The sequence below is a fragment of the Petaurus breviceps genome, unplaced genomic scaffold, assembly GCF_028583685.1.
Source record: "Petaurus breviceps papuanus isolate PSGF00001 unplaced genomic scaffold, PetGlider_PUasm1.0 90696, whole genome shotgun sequence".
In the NCBI taxonomy this organism is placed as follows: Eukaryota; Metazoa; Chordata; class Mammalia; order Diprotodontia; family Petauridae; genus Petaurus; species Petaurus breviceps.
This window is the reverse complement of record NW_027187314.1, coordinates 4,290,807-4,303,245: the sequence shown is the minus strand read 5'-3', so window position 1 is coordinate 4,303,245 and position 12,439 is coordinate 4,290,807. Positions and strand designations below refer to the sequence as shown.

Below are 12,439 nucleotides of genomic sequence, written 5' to 3'. Positions count from 1 at the left end.
TTAAATAATCTCCAAGTACTACCCCACCCCAGGACCTTCCAATCATTCAATCAATTACAAAGTCCCTGTTCTAAATACTTCTCCACCCCTAGGCTGTACCTTCATTTAGTCCACCACAAAAGCCCTCTTCTCAAATGGAGATTAGTTTCCAAACATAAGTAAAGTACATTTATTTGCTCAACCATAGAACACAAAAAGGTCAAAAGTTCCCCACCCCTGGATCATAATTGAATCTACCCCAGAGTTACATCAAGTTTAAGCACAGCACTTAATACCCAAATGGAGGTCTTGTGGCAAGTTCTCAGCAATCTTAGTTCCTGGGGAGACAAGGCTTAGCAAGGCCACAAGATACATTGCCAGTCCCTTCATTAATTCATCCTCTGTCTGTAGGACAGTCCTAGAACCCCTGAAAACGTTAGCAAAACCCTCTCCCAGGATTTCTGTAAACATACAACAAGAAAATCCTTCTTCAGGGCTTCTGAACCAACAGAAAGGTTCCCAGACCCCTGCAACAACAGCACTGTCCTTCACCAGTGGAGAGTATTCATTCTCTCTGCAGGACAGTCTCCAGACCCCTGCAACAACAGCACTGTCCTTCACCAGTGGACAGTATTCACTCTCTGTCTGCAGGACAGTCTCAGGGCTTCTTAACCAAAAGCCAGGTTCCAGGACTTCTTCAACAAGACTGTCTTTCACCAGTGAACAAATCTGGCAAAACAACATCAAAACAGACAGACAGAAAAAGTACCAGCAAAACAGCCATGTCTCCTCAGTCCTTGGTAGCTCAGAGGGCAGGTCTCAAAAGTCCAGCGCTATTCAAAGTGTTCCCCAGCAATCCTTCTCAGTCTCTCTCTCTCTCTGCCTCCACGTGGGTGCTGCTTTCAAAAAGTTCTGCCTCTCTCTTGTCTCTCCAAATCTATGTCACCAGCTCCTCCCAGTTCAGGACTTTCTTTTCACATCAACAAGTCCATCCCACAGGTGGGATTAACAAGCTCTGGGTTTTTAACACAATCAATTTTAAAGCCAAGCCAATACAGAGGAATCTTTAATTGCCATTACTATCACAGATATTAACAGATCTTTGTTCAGAGTTAGAAGTGTAGACAGCATGACACAAACGTTCAATGAATTTATTGGGAATATTAATGGGGATGATTTCAAGCTTTACCATTTCCTAGGAGTATAATTTGACACAAGTAACTTGAAATCTGTGAGCCACAATATATTTACAACTAATATGAAGACAATACTAAATGAATTAGACATCTTGCTATGTTTGGGGAAGATTGTATTTTATTAATATGATATGGAGTTGTTCCCCCTTCTTGTAAGCCTCAAGTGATATTTATTCAAATTCTCTTTATACTTTAAAGTCCTTTTCATAGCCATCCTTAACCATAAGGCTTTCTTTGAATACACAAGTCCACTTAGATGTATTTCTTTTCTGTCTTTCTAATTCCACTACTTTTGAGATCACTAGTTTCAATATTTTGACACATACTTCCCCTAATGAAATAGCACTATAAATTATACTACATTTAATAATTTGTTGAGCAACTGTGGGGTACTTTCAGTGATTCTAAGTTACTAATTCTCACAAAAGTCTACCTTTCTGATGTAAATACCCTCCAGATGACACATGGTTGCAAGAAACTTCAGAAGAACCAAATTGCAATAAGAGAGGTAAATGGATAGACACATGGTTGGAAGAATTTGATTGCAACATCTTACCAATGATGATAAGTGTAAATGGCATAATAAAAACAGATATATGTAACAGAAAATACATGGGCTGATCATGTAGTACAAAATGAAAGCCAACAAACAGGGAATAGGAGCAATATATTGATAATCTCAATATATCAAAAGATTGCTATTTTTGTGATTTGGGGGACTGTCGTAGTTGCTGTACATGAGATAATATTGAGTAAAACTGAAAAAAATGTTTCATTCAAATGTATTTGTTGAATATCTGCAACGAACTCATTACTACGTATATGATGTAGTTCTTGACTGGAGGAGCACAAAATTTACTTGAGGAATTATCTATAAAAAAGGGATATGAGATCTTATGTATTTTGACAGTTAAGTACATAATATTGTAAAGTGGAGAAATAATATGGTCTAGTGGACTATTTTACTTTGAGTTAAACTTGCATCTAAATCATACCTTTGAAACTAGCTATGTGATTCAGAGGAAATCACATGACCTCTCTGAATATTGGAAGTCTCCTTAAGACTTATCTACAGAGTTAATGGTGATCAGTCTTGGTCACAGCAGTTACCAAATTTTTGTAAACCTTGCTATTTAATATATTAACACTGGATTGTACTGTTTTGAATTTATTCCTTCCCTTTTTTAATTTTTTAAATTTATTTATTTATTGTTGGTTTTCAACATTCATTTCCAAAAGATTCTGAGTCACAAATTTTCTCTCTATATTTCTTCTACCCTCCTCCAAAGATAGCAAGACTACTGAACACCCCATACCCAAATCTGTTCTCTTCTATATCCTCCCCCATACTCCCTGTAATGCCAATGCAATATTTACTGTGCCCATGATCAAGATAAAGACCATGACTATAAGTACTGCATGATGTTTAATTGGAAAATATGCCAAACTCTCCAGACAGAGGATAAAACTGAAAGATTTATTAAGACACCAGAAAACTGAATCCCAAAACGAGTAAGCCAATTCCATCATAGTACCAAAGATATTCAGATGCCATAATAACACTGAGAGCCATGCTGTCCTTCAGCCCTCCCACAAACAAAAACAAGATCAATATTTACTCAGAAACCTCTCTATCACTTTGCCTGAGGGTCCTGTCCCTCCCCCATCTACCTGGCTATCTCTGAACCAGCTTCCTGTGGGCTCTGCTTCTCTTCAGCAAACTCATCCCACAACAGGCTGCATGTGCCTAACATTCATCCTATTAGGGGGCACAGTTTATCTTCAAAATGGGGAAGCGTCCTGTGGGCTATGCTGCACCCTTCAGCAAATTCCCTCCATCACAGGCTCCATTTGATTATATTCAGCCTATTAGGGGGAAGAGTTTACTTTCAAAGCAGGAGAGCTCTTCAAACTCCCCACACACACACACCCAAGTCTATTAAGGTGCAGGGAAGATCTTCAAATTCCCATTCCCATTACACAGCCCTCCCTAATTTTCTAGTAGGGCAAGATAGATTTCTATACCCCAAAGCCTGCATATCTTATTTCCTGGTTGCATGTAAAACAACAACAACAACAACACTATTTTTAACATATGTTTTTGAAACTTTGATTTCCATATTCTTTCCCTTCTTCCCTCCTCACCCACCCCCATTGGGAAGACAAGCAATTCCATATAGGTTATACATATGTAGTTACAAAAAATATTTCCATAATAAATATGTTGTGAAAGACTAGCTATATTTCCCTCCATTCTATCCCATCCCCCACTTATTCTATTTTCTACTTTGACACTGTCCCTATTCAAAAGTGTTTGCTTCTAACTACCCTCTCCCCAAATCTGTGCTGCCTTCTGTCATCTCCCCTCTTATATCCTTCCCCACTTCTTTCCTGTTGGGTAAGATACCCAATTGATTTTGTATGACATTCCCTCCTTAAGCAAAAATCAGTGAGAGTAAGGTTGACCCATTCTGTTTCACCTTCCTGCTGTTCCCCTCTTTGTAACAGTTTTCTCTTACCTCTTTTGCATGGGATAATTTACCCTATTCTATCTCTCCCGTTCTCCTTCTCTGGTTATATTACTCTCTCTCCTCTTAATTTATTTTTTTTATCTTATCACCTCTTATTCAACTACTCCTGTCCCCTCTATCTATGTATACATGCACATACATATATACACATCCATATATATATATATATATGTATATATATATAGCACACACACACATATATATACACATATATACACACACATACACACATGCACCCTCCTATACATGCATATCTGTATGTATAAACACATATATAGATATATTAAGATAAATATAGGGGGCGGCCAGGTGGCTCAGCGAGTAAGAGCACCGGCTCCAGTGTCGGGATGACCTGGATCAAATCCGGGCTCAGATACTCAGCACCACACCCAGAAATAATAACTGGCTGTGTAACCTTGAGCAAGTTACTTAACCCCGATTGCTTAAAAATAAAAAATAAAAAAAGATAAATATAGATAATACATCTGCATATATACATATTCCTATGCATGTTCATGTACATATACATACACAACATATGCATATACATTCCATTCAACTATCCTCATACTGAGAAAAGTTTCATGAATTAAAATTATTGTTTTTCCATGAAGGAATATGAATATTTCAACTTTAAAAATTTCCTTATTTTTTCCTGTTTACCTTCACATGCTTCTCTGATTCTTGTTTTTGAAAGCAAAATTTTCTGTTCAACTCTGGGTTTTCATCAATAATACTTGAAAGTCCTCTATTTCATTGAACAGCTGTATTTTCCCTTGAAAAATTATACTCATTTTTGCTCAGTAGCTGATTCTTGGTATCCCAGCTCCTTTGACCTCTGGAATATCATATTCCATGCCCTTTGATCCCTTATTTTAGAAACTTCTAGATCTTGTGTTATCCTGATTGTGTTTCCAAAGTACTCATCTTTTTTCTTCTTGACAGTTTGTAATATTTTCTCCTTGACCTGGGAACTCTGAAATTTGACTATAATATTCTCAGGACATTTCTTTTGGCTATATTTTTCACAATGTGATCAGTGAATTCTTGCAATTTCTACTTTGCTCTCTGTTTCTACAATGTCAGGGCAAGTTTCCTTGAGAATTTCTTGAAGTATGATTTCTAGGGTCTTTTTTGATCATGACTTTCAGGTATTCCAATAATTTTTAAATTATCTTTCTGGGATCTATTTCCATGTCAGGGATATTTCAAATGAGATATTTCACATTGTCTACATTTTTTTTTTATTTTTTGGGATCTGTTCTATAGTATCTGGATTTCTCAGAAAGTCATTAGATTCCATTTGCTCCAATCTAATTTTGAAGAAATTATTCTTTTCAGTGATTTTTTGCCATTCCTTTTCCCTCTGGCCAATTTGACTTTTTAAGGCATTCTTCTCCTCATTTACTTTTTGGACCTCTTTTGTCATTAGATTCTGTCTGTTGTTTAAGGTATTATTTTCTTGAGTGAAGATGTTGACTTGCTTTTCATGCTTTTCTTGTATCATTCTCATTTCTCTTCCCAATTTTTCCTTACCTCATTACTTACTTTCTCTTATTTGATTTTCAAAATCCATCTTGAGCTTCTCTATGACCTGGGATCAGTTCTTATTTTTCTTGTAAGTTTTTCATGGAGGAGTTTTGATGCTGTTGTCTTCTTCTGTTTCTATGTTTTTATCCTCATTGTTCACCCAAAAAAGAATTTTATGGTCTGATTGTGCTTCCTCTGTTTGCTCATCTTGCCATCTAATGACTTAACTTTTTCACTCTTTGCCACAGCAGGTCTCTGCTTCCAGAGTAGAGAGAGCCATGTCCCAAATTTCTGAGGTTTTCAGTTGTCAGAGTTGTTGGCAGAGCTATGAGGATGATGCCCCCTTTTAAGCCACCACAATGTCAGGCACACTTAGCCCAGAACAACCACCCAAGACTGTGACCCAGATCCAAACAGTTCAAAGCACAAGCATGTGCCCTCTGAATGGTAGCCAAATCCCCCTATGATCTGCAGAAGTTGCAACCACTATGCCATGGCCAGCTCTCACCCTGTGGGCAGGGGCTGGACCAAGCTTTTCTCTCACCCTGCTTCTTAAGGGTTCCCCATTTACCTTTTGCTTTCTCTTTGGCATTTGTTGGTTGAGATATCTGGAAACCACCATAGTTACAGGTGATTCAGTCTCCTGAAGTCTGCTCTAGCTGGTCTGTGCTGCAGGTCTGTGCTGCCAGTTGACACCATGCCAGTCTGGGCCCATATGGCTCACATGGTATTGTGTTCTGTGCCCAGCTCGTTGTGATAGATACATACTGTCAGCCTGCCTGGCTGCCTTCAGTGGTAAATTTGTTGCTCTCTGTCACTTTGTGGGTTCTGCATCTCTAAAATTTGTTTAGAATCATTTTTTACAGGTATTGGAGGTGGTTGGAGTGGGAGCTGCAGCAACTTTCTCATTTTATTCCACCATTCTGGCTCTGTCTCCATTCCTTCCCTCTCTATTCTGAGTTGTGTCAAAGTAATGAAATATTCATTTTGTTGAAAGAATATAACTCTAATTTCTAGATGGCAGTAGTCAATTAATTGTGTAACATCATATTGAATTATTTTTTTTCTTTTGCATGTCATTCATACATGTATGCATATGTGCACCCAACAAACATTTTTTTTAATAAATGAGGGATTAGATTTGTGATGCCATCAGTGAAAGGAAGTCCAAAATGGAAAAATTCTTCTCATTAAATGCTTTCAAATTCTTAACTGACTCAGGTACAATCTCACAGTCAATATGTATCAGAACCTGGACTTTAATCCAGGTATTTCTCATTTCAAGTCTACTTCACTGTCCACTATGTTCTATTGCCTCTATGAAAAGCATATTATATTGAAAGATTTGCATTAATTGCTGAGAGAATAGTAGTTATGATTCCTTTCTCCAAGGAAATATCAGGTGAGCAGGAAAGATAAAGCATATAAAAAAATTAATCTCCCTTCTGGGATATGCTTCAACTTGCATTCACAGGTTGAATCTCTTGGTGGATGACTATCTCAAGCTTCAAGGTGTTCTGTGAACTGGCATTCCTAAGACTATATATCAGAAGATACAAGCAATGCGCATCTTTAGTAGTTATCTGGAGGATAAAATTAGTACATAGATCTAATTGAGATAGTATTGTGTAATGCTACTTATAAAGTATTCCCTCCACCCCCTAAACTTTGAAGAACTTTCTTTGTGCTCAGAAAGTAAGCCCTTCTTTAGCTCTGAGTTTCAGTTGCCTCCTTTATGCATATTATTTCCTAACATGTATTTACAATCTTACTTCTGCTGAATTTTAACACTACTACCTGTTATTCATTCCATTATTTTCCTACAGCAACTCATTGATGATCAGTATACCCTAACATCTGCCTTGCCACTATTTTGTATGTTCTTTTGGACATTACTGGGCCCTTACTAAAGCCTTATTCTACTCTTGTAACTTGTAGGCCTGTTGATATAGCCTGCTAAATCACCCTACATGTTCCCAGGCATTTACATTTCATTGTAGCCTTAGTACTTGTAGACATTTCTCTATACCTTAAAGCTTCCTTATCATAAATGTGTTATATTTCCTTTTAGAGAGTGAGTTCCTTGAGAAAAGGACTGTTTCAACTCTTTCCTGTCTATTAATTTTGGTTAGTACAGGGTTTGATAAATAGTAAATCTTTAATAAGTTTCTAATTTAATCTTTCATTTGCTCATTCATTCGTTGGGGACAAAGTATTAAGTTGGAGTCTGACAGGTTTGGTTCAAATGCATATTCTATCACTTCCTATATGATCTTGAACACTTAACCTTTCTGAGTCTCAGTTTCTTTAATTTTTTTTAAGCAATTGGAGTTAAGTAACTTGCTCAAGGTTACACGGCTAGGTATTTCTGGGTGGGTGCTAAGTGTCTGAGACCGCTTATGATCCCAGGTCAGCCTGAATCTAGGGCCGGTGCTCTTACTTGCTTTGCTACCTGGCCACCCCCAGCTTCTTTAATTTTAAAGTTATGATAACTAGGAACCTAGATGAGATTCCTTCCATCTCTAAATCTATTATCCCCAATCTCTAATTATCCAAAATCCAACTCATCATCTTTCTTTGTTTACCTTGCACTAAGCATTTTTTAAATCTCTTAAGATTAGAATAATTTTTTTCACTTAAATTTTACTTGCCACCCTCCTCTCCATAGAAACAGCATGTCAATTTATTGATTATACCTCCACAATAGCTTGCACATTGATTGTGTTGTTTCCATTCACATAGGTATGCAAAAATTCAGCAGCAGCAGCACCCTTATTGAGACTGTGATAAACAGTTCCCTCTCATCCTTATTCAGTATACAGTACTTATTCTTTATTAAAATGGTACTGATAGGGTTGTCCAGGTGGCTCAGCGAGTAAGAGCACCGGCTCCAGTGTTGGGATGACCTGGGGATTGAATCCCGGGCTCAGACACTCAGCACCACACCCAGAAATAACTGGCCGTGTAACCTTGAGCAAGTTACTTAACCCCAATTGCTTTAAAAAAAAATGGTACTGATAAAGGTATATATATACACACACACACACACACACACACACACACACACACACATGATTATATATGAACATATATAAAAATAATTCTTGACTTGAATCTAAGGATTCCTCTTTAGATATCACTTCTACTACTTACAACATATGTGCATTTTGGTAAATCATCACACTTTTGGAATCTGGTTTCCTCCATTATAAAATGGGGAGATTGTTATTTCTGAGATTCCTTCAAGTCAAGTCAGTTCAACAAACATTATTAAGAAACTTACTCTATTTTAGGTACTGTACAAAGAACAGGGCATACAAAAAAAACCAAAAAATAGTCCCTGATCTTAAGGATTTCACATTCTAATGGGGGAAACACTTAAAAAAATATGCAAACAAGATATTACAAGATACAGGATATATTCTCAGAGGAAGGGTGCTATCATTAAGAGAGACTGTGAACGATTTCTTGCATAAGTAGAATGTCATTTGAGACTGGAAGGAAGCTAGGGAATCCTAGAAGTTTAGAAGAAGAGGAAGGCATTTCATGAAGGGGGAAAGACAGTTAAAATACATAAAGGCTAGAAATGAAGTGTCTTCTTTCAGAGATAGTGAGGAGGCCAGTTCTCTCAACCATAGATAATTCCAAGAGAAATAAGGTTTAAGAAGACTGCAAAACTAGTAGAAGTCAGTTTATCAAGAGTTTTAAAAACTAAATGGAGGGGTGGTAGGGACACAGTGAATAGAAAACCGGCCCTGGATTTCAGGAGGACCTGAGTTCAAATCTACCCTCAGACACTTAACACAAAAACTAGCCATGTGAACTTGAGCAAATCTCTTAACCCCAATTGCCCTCCAAAAAGCAAAAACAACAAAAAAATTAATGCAGAATTTTATTTTTGATGTGTTGGTAATATGAAATGACTGGAGTATATAATATCTTGGGGTGGGGGGAGTAGCATGCTAATATCTCTACTTTAAGAAAATTAGGTTTTTTTTTGGCTTTTTTGGAGAGCAATTGGAGTTAAGTGACTTGCCTAAGGTCACACGGCTATTTTTTGTCATAAGTGTCTGAGGTTGGATCTGAACCCAGGTCCTCCTGACTCCAGGGCTGGTGCTCTATTCACAAAAGAATATTTTTTTTGTGCTTTTTTGGAGGGCAATTGGGGTTAAGTGATTTGCCCAAGGTCGCACAGCTAAAGTGTGTGTGTGTGTGTGTGTGTGTGTGTGTGTGTGTGTGTGTGTGCATGAGAGAGAGAGAGACAGAGAGACAGAGAGAGACAGAGAGAGAGAGAGATGTGTCTGAGGCCAGATTTGAACTCAGGTCCTCCTGACTCCAGGGGCGGTGTTCTATTCACTGCACCACCTAGCCACCCCCGAAGAAGATCAGTTTTAACAAGTAAGTACAGATGTATTGGAATGGTGACAGACTTGAGACAAAGACAACCAACCAGCAATCTATTGTGAGATAATGAGAGCATGAACCTTCAGAGCACAATTCTGCGATCTTTTAAAAATCTATAATCTTAATCATTCTTGTGCAAAGAAAGTGATGGATACAATGAATGAGATTTCATGTTGACCAAACTCTGGATTCAGTAAATTATCCTGGGATTGAATGGAAAGGGATGCAATCCAACCTGCTGTTTGGCATCATGCATATCATGATAAAAGTCAAAGTTTATTAAAAGACTTTTTCTCTCTCTAAATGATTGTTTTGACAGTTAATACAGAAAGAGACCTAACTTCATGTTACAATCAAGAAAGGTGAGTGGATATTTGAGAAGATAGCTTTTTCTCTGGATAATTTACTCTCCTCTACCTTTTTTATTATTTTACATGCCTGCCTTATGGACTTAATGGAGAATGATTTGAATTGTTAAACTTCAGTTTCCTTTTCTTCAGTCTTAAAAAGGGAATGTGCTCAAATTTCAGAAAATAATTTATCTTAAAAGGTATAATTTTTAAAATAAGAGTTTTAAAATAAGAAAAAGTGACAGTAAAAGGGAACAATGGATTGGATATGAAATACAGGTATCTAATGATATATTATCTTTATCAAATCTTTTGAATTTTAAGATGATGGCAAATAATGTCCCTGGCATTACTGTGATGCTGATAAAGGGACATGCTTCTGTGGTTGCTCATGTCTTATACCTAAGACTTTGTTCTGCATATCCCTAACACATTTCCCATATAATATTTCACCATCTTTAGTTGACTCTTAGAAGGCTGGATAAAAGACAGGAGCTTATCTGATATTATTTTTTTTTCTCTTCTCAACAGCTTAGCACAATTCTCTGAACACAAGAAATGCTTATTAAATTAATGAATAAATGAACCAATTGCCTTTCAAAATGCAATATTTCCTATGCTAAAAAAGCTTGCATTTTAACCTCCAAATATCATTTGCTGATGCTATTTTCAAAGTTTTACTTTATTGCTTTTCCATTTTATCCCAGATAACACTTTAGCATTTTTTTAAGATTCCTTGCCCTCAGAAGGCTACAAGAATTCATAATTTTTAATCCCCTGCCATTTCTCCCAAGCAATAAACCAGTAAGGCTTGCCCCCGCACATGGTGTGTTAGGGTGTCTCAATCCATGTGAAAAAGTCTCTTGAAAAAGTTACTATGAATTTGCATATTTTGATGGAAATGGCCACTTCTTTACACTGGAGAAGATGAATTCTATACTAATTCAGATTATCCTCAAGGGGTAAATATGGCTGAGATAGCTAACAAAGTGCAATACTTAACCTCCTGAACTGAAATCATGAATTCTGGTGCCTGAAATTAAGGATAGGCCAACCATATTCCATGTATCAAGGAAGTAAACCCCAGTAAGATATTCTTATTCTGCTAAGCACAAAGTAACTGGGCAGATATTCACAGAGTTTTAAATAGGACAAAATAAGTTGGGATAATTTTGCTTCCAATAAATTTTGCCTCTTAACTTTGGTAAATAAGTACACTATATAAATTGTCGTGTGTTATAAATGCGATCACGTGAACAAGTTTAGGATCATTATAATTATGGTGGTGATGGTGTCAATGATGATGGTGGTAATGTGTGTATATTTATACAAAAATGAATAAAGTTGTTTTATTCTGTGGGAGACATCAGGTGGAGAGGAGTGTGGCTCTTACTCTTAGGTATGAACCATGACTTGTGTACACTACTGTACTCCAAAAAGGGAGAAGTAGCTGGCAAAAATGTTACCTTGCTTGCTGTCTTTAAAGTTCCAATTCGTTAAGATATAGTGAATTTCGTTCAGACCAACTTGAGAAAATAAGAACTGGAAACATTGCACTGTCAGTGAATGAGCAGTTCATCAAATGAGTGCTGAGTTTTGTTGCACTGGGAGGGCTGTTGCTCAAATTCCTAGTCATCAGGATCGAGTGACTCACCACTCTGGTACTTTGGGAAATATGAGCAAAGGAGGTCACATGTTTGCTCCAATCAAGATTTGTGGCTATTGGCATTGCAGAGTGAGCAGAAAGCAAAAATATTATGCCATCTACTTTCCATAGGCAGCCTCTGCCTTGCCATCAATGGTCATGTCAAAAGGTTATCAAATTGAAGAAGTCCTAGAATTCCTTCTAGTGATTGAAGATAAATCGAGGGGTATAATAAGAACTAAGAAGCAGTTACTTTGCTTAAGAAGCTGAAGGCATGGGGAGATGGAGCCAAGATGGTGTAATAAAAGCACCAACTTGCTGTGGGCCCCAGCTTCAACAACTTCCAATACCTGTAAAAAATGACTCTAAACAAAAGTTAAAGCTATAGACCCCACAAAGAGAGAGAGAGAGAGAGAGAGAGAGAGAGAGAGAGAAGCAAGTCTCCCGCAGAAGGCAACCTGGTAGGCCAGCAAGAAAGGTCTATCACAGCACACAGAGTCCCCCAGGAGCCACAGTTCCAGACAAGGGTGTCCCAGACTGTCCAGAGCAGACTTCAGGAGAGTCAATCACCATCAGCTGTGGAGGTTTCCAGACTTCTCAAATCATAAACACCAAAAAGAAAACAAAATGTTAGTGGAGAACACGATTGGAGGGGTAAAGGAAGAGCACAGTCCAGGCTCTGCCCCTGGTGTGAGAAGTGGTGGAAGCAAAAAGGCTATAGCCGCTGCTATGTGCCTTCTCCCAGAGGTCCTGGACTACAGATTGTAGGAGGACCAAATAACCATTCAGAGGGTATTTGCTGTT

At 37.6% G+C, this 12,439-nt stretch overlaps 1 pseudogene; it reads left to right on the top strand.

Annotated features, from left to right (window-relative positions):
* Window positions 1-11,391: 11,391 nt before the first annotated feature.
* On the top strand, window positions 11,392-11,937 carry LOC138144330 (large ribosomal subunit protein uL4-like; annotated as a pseudogene).
* Window positions 11,938-12,439: the final 502 nt, after the last annotated feature.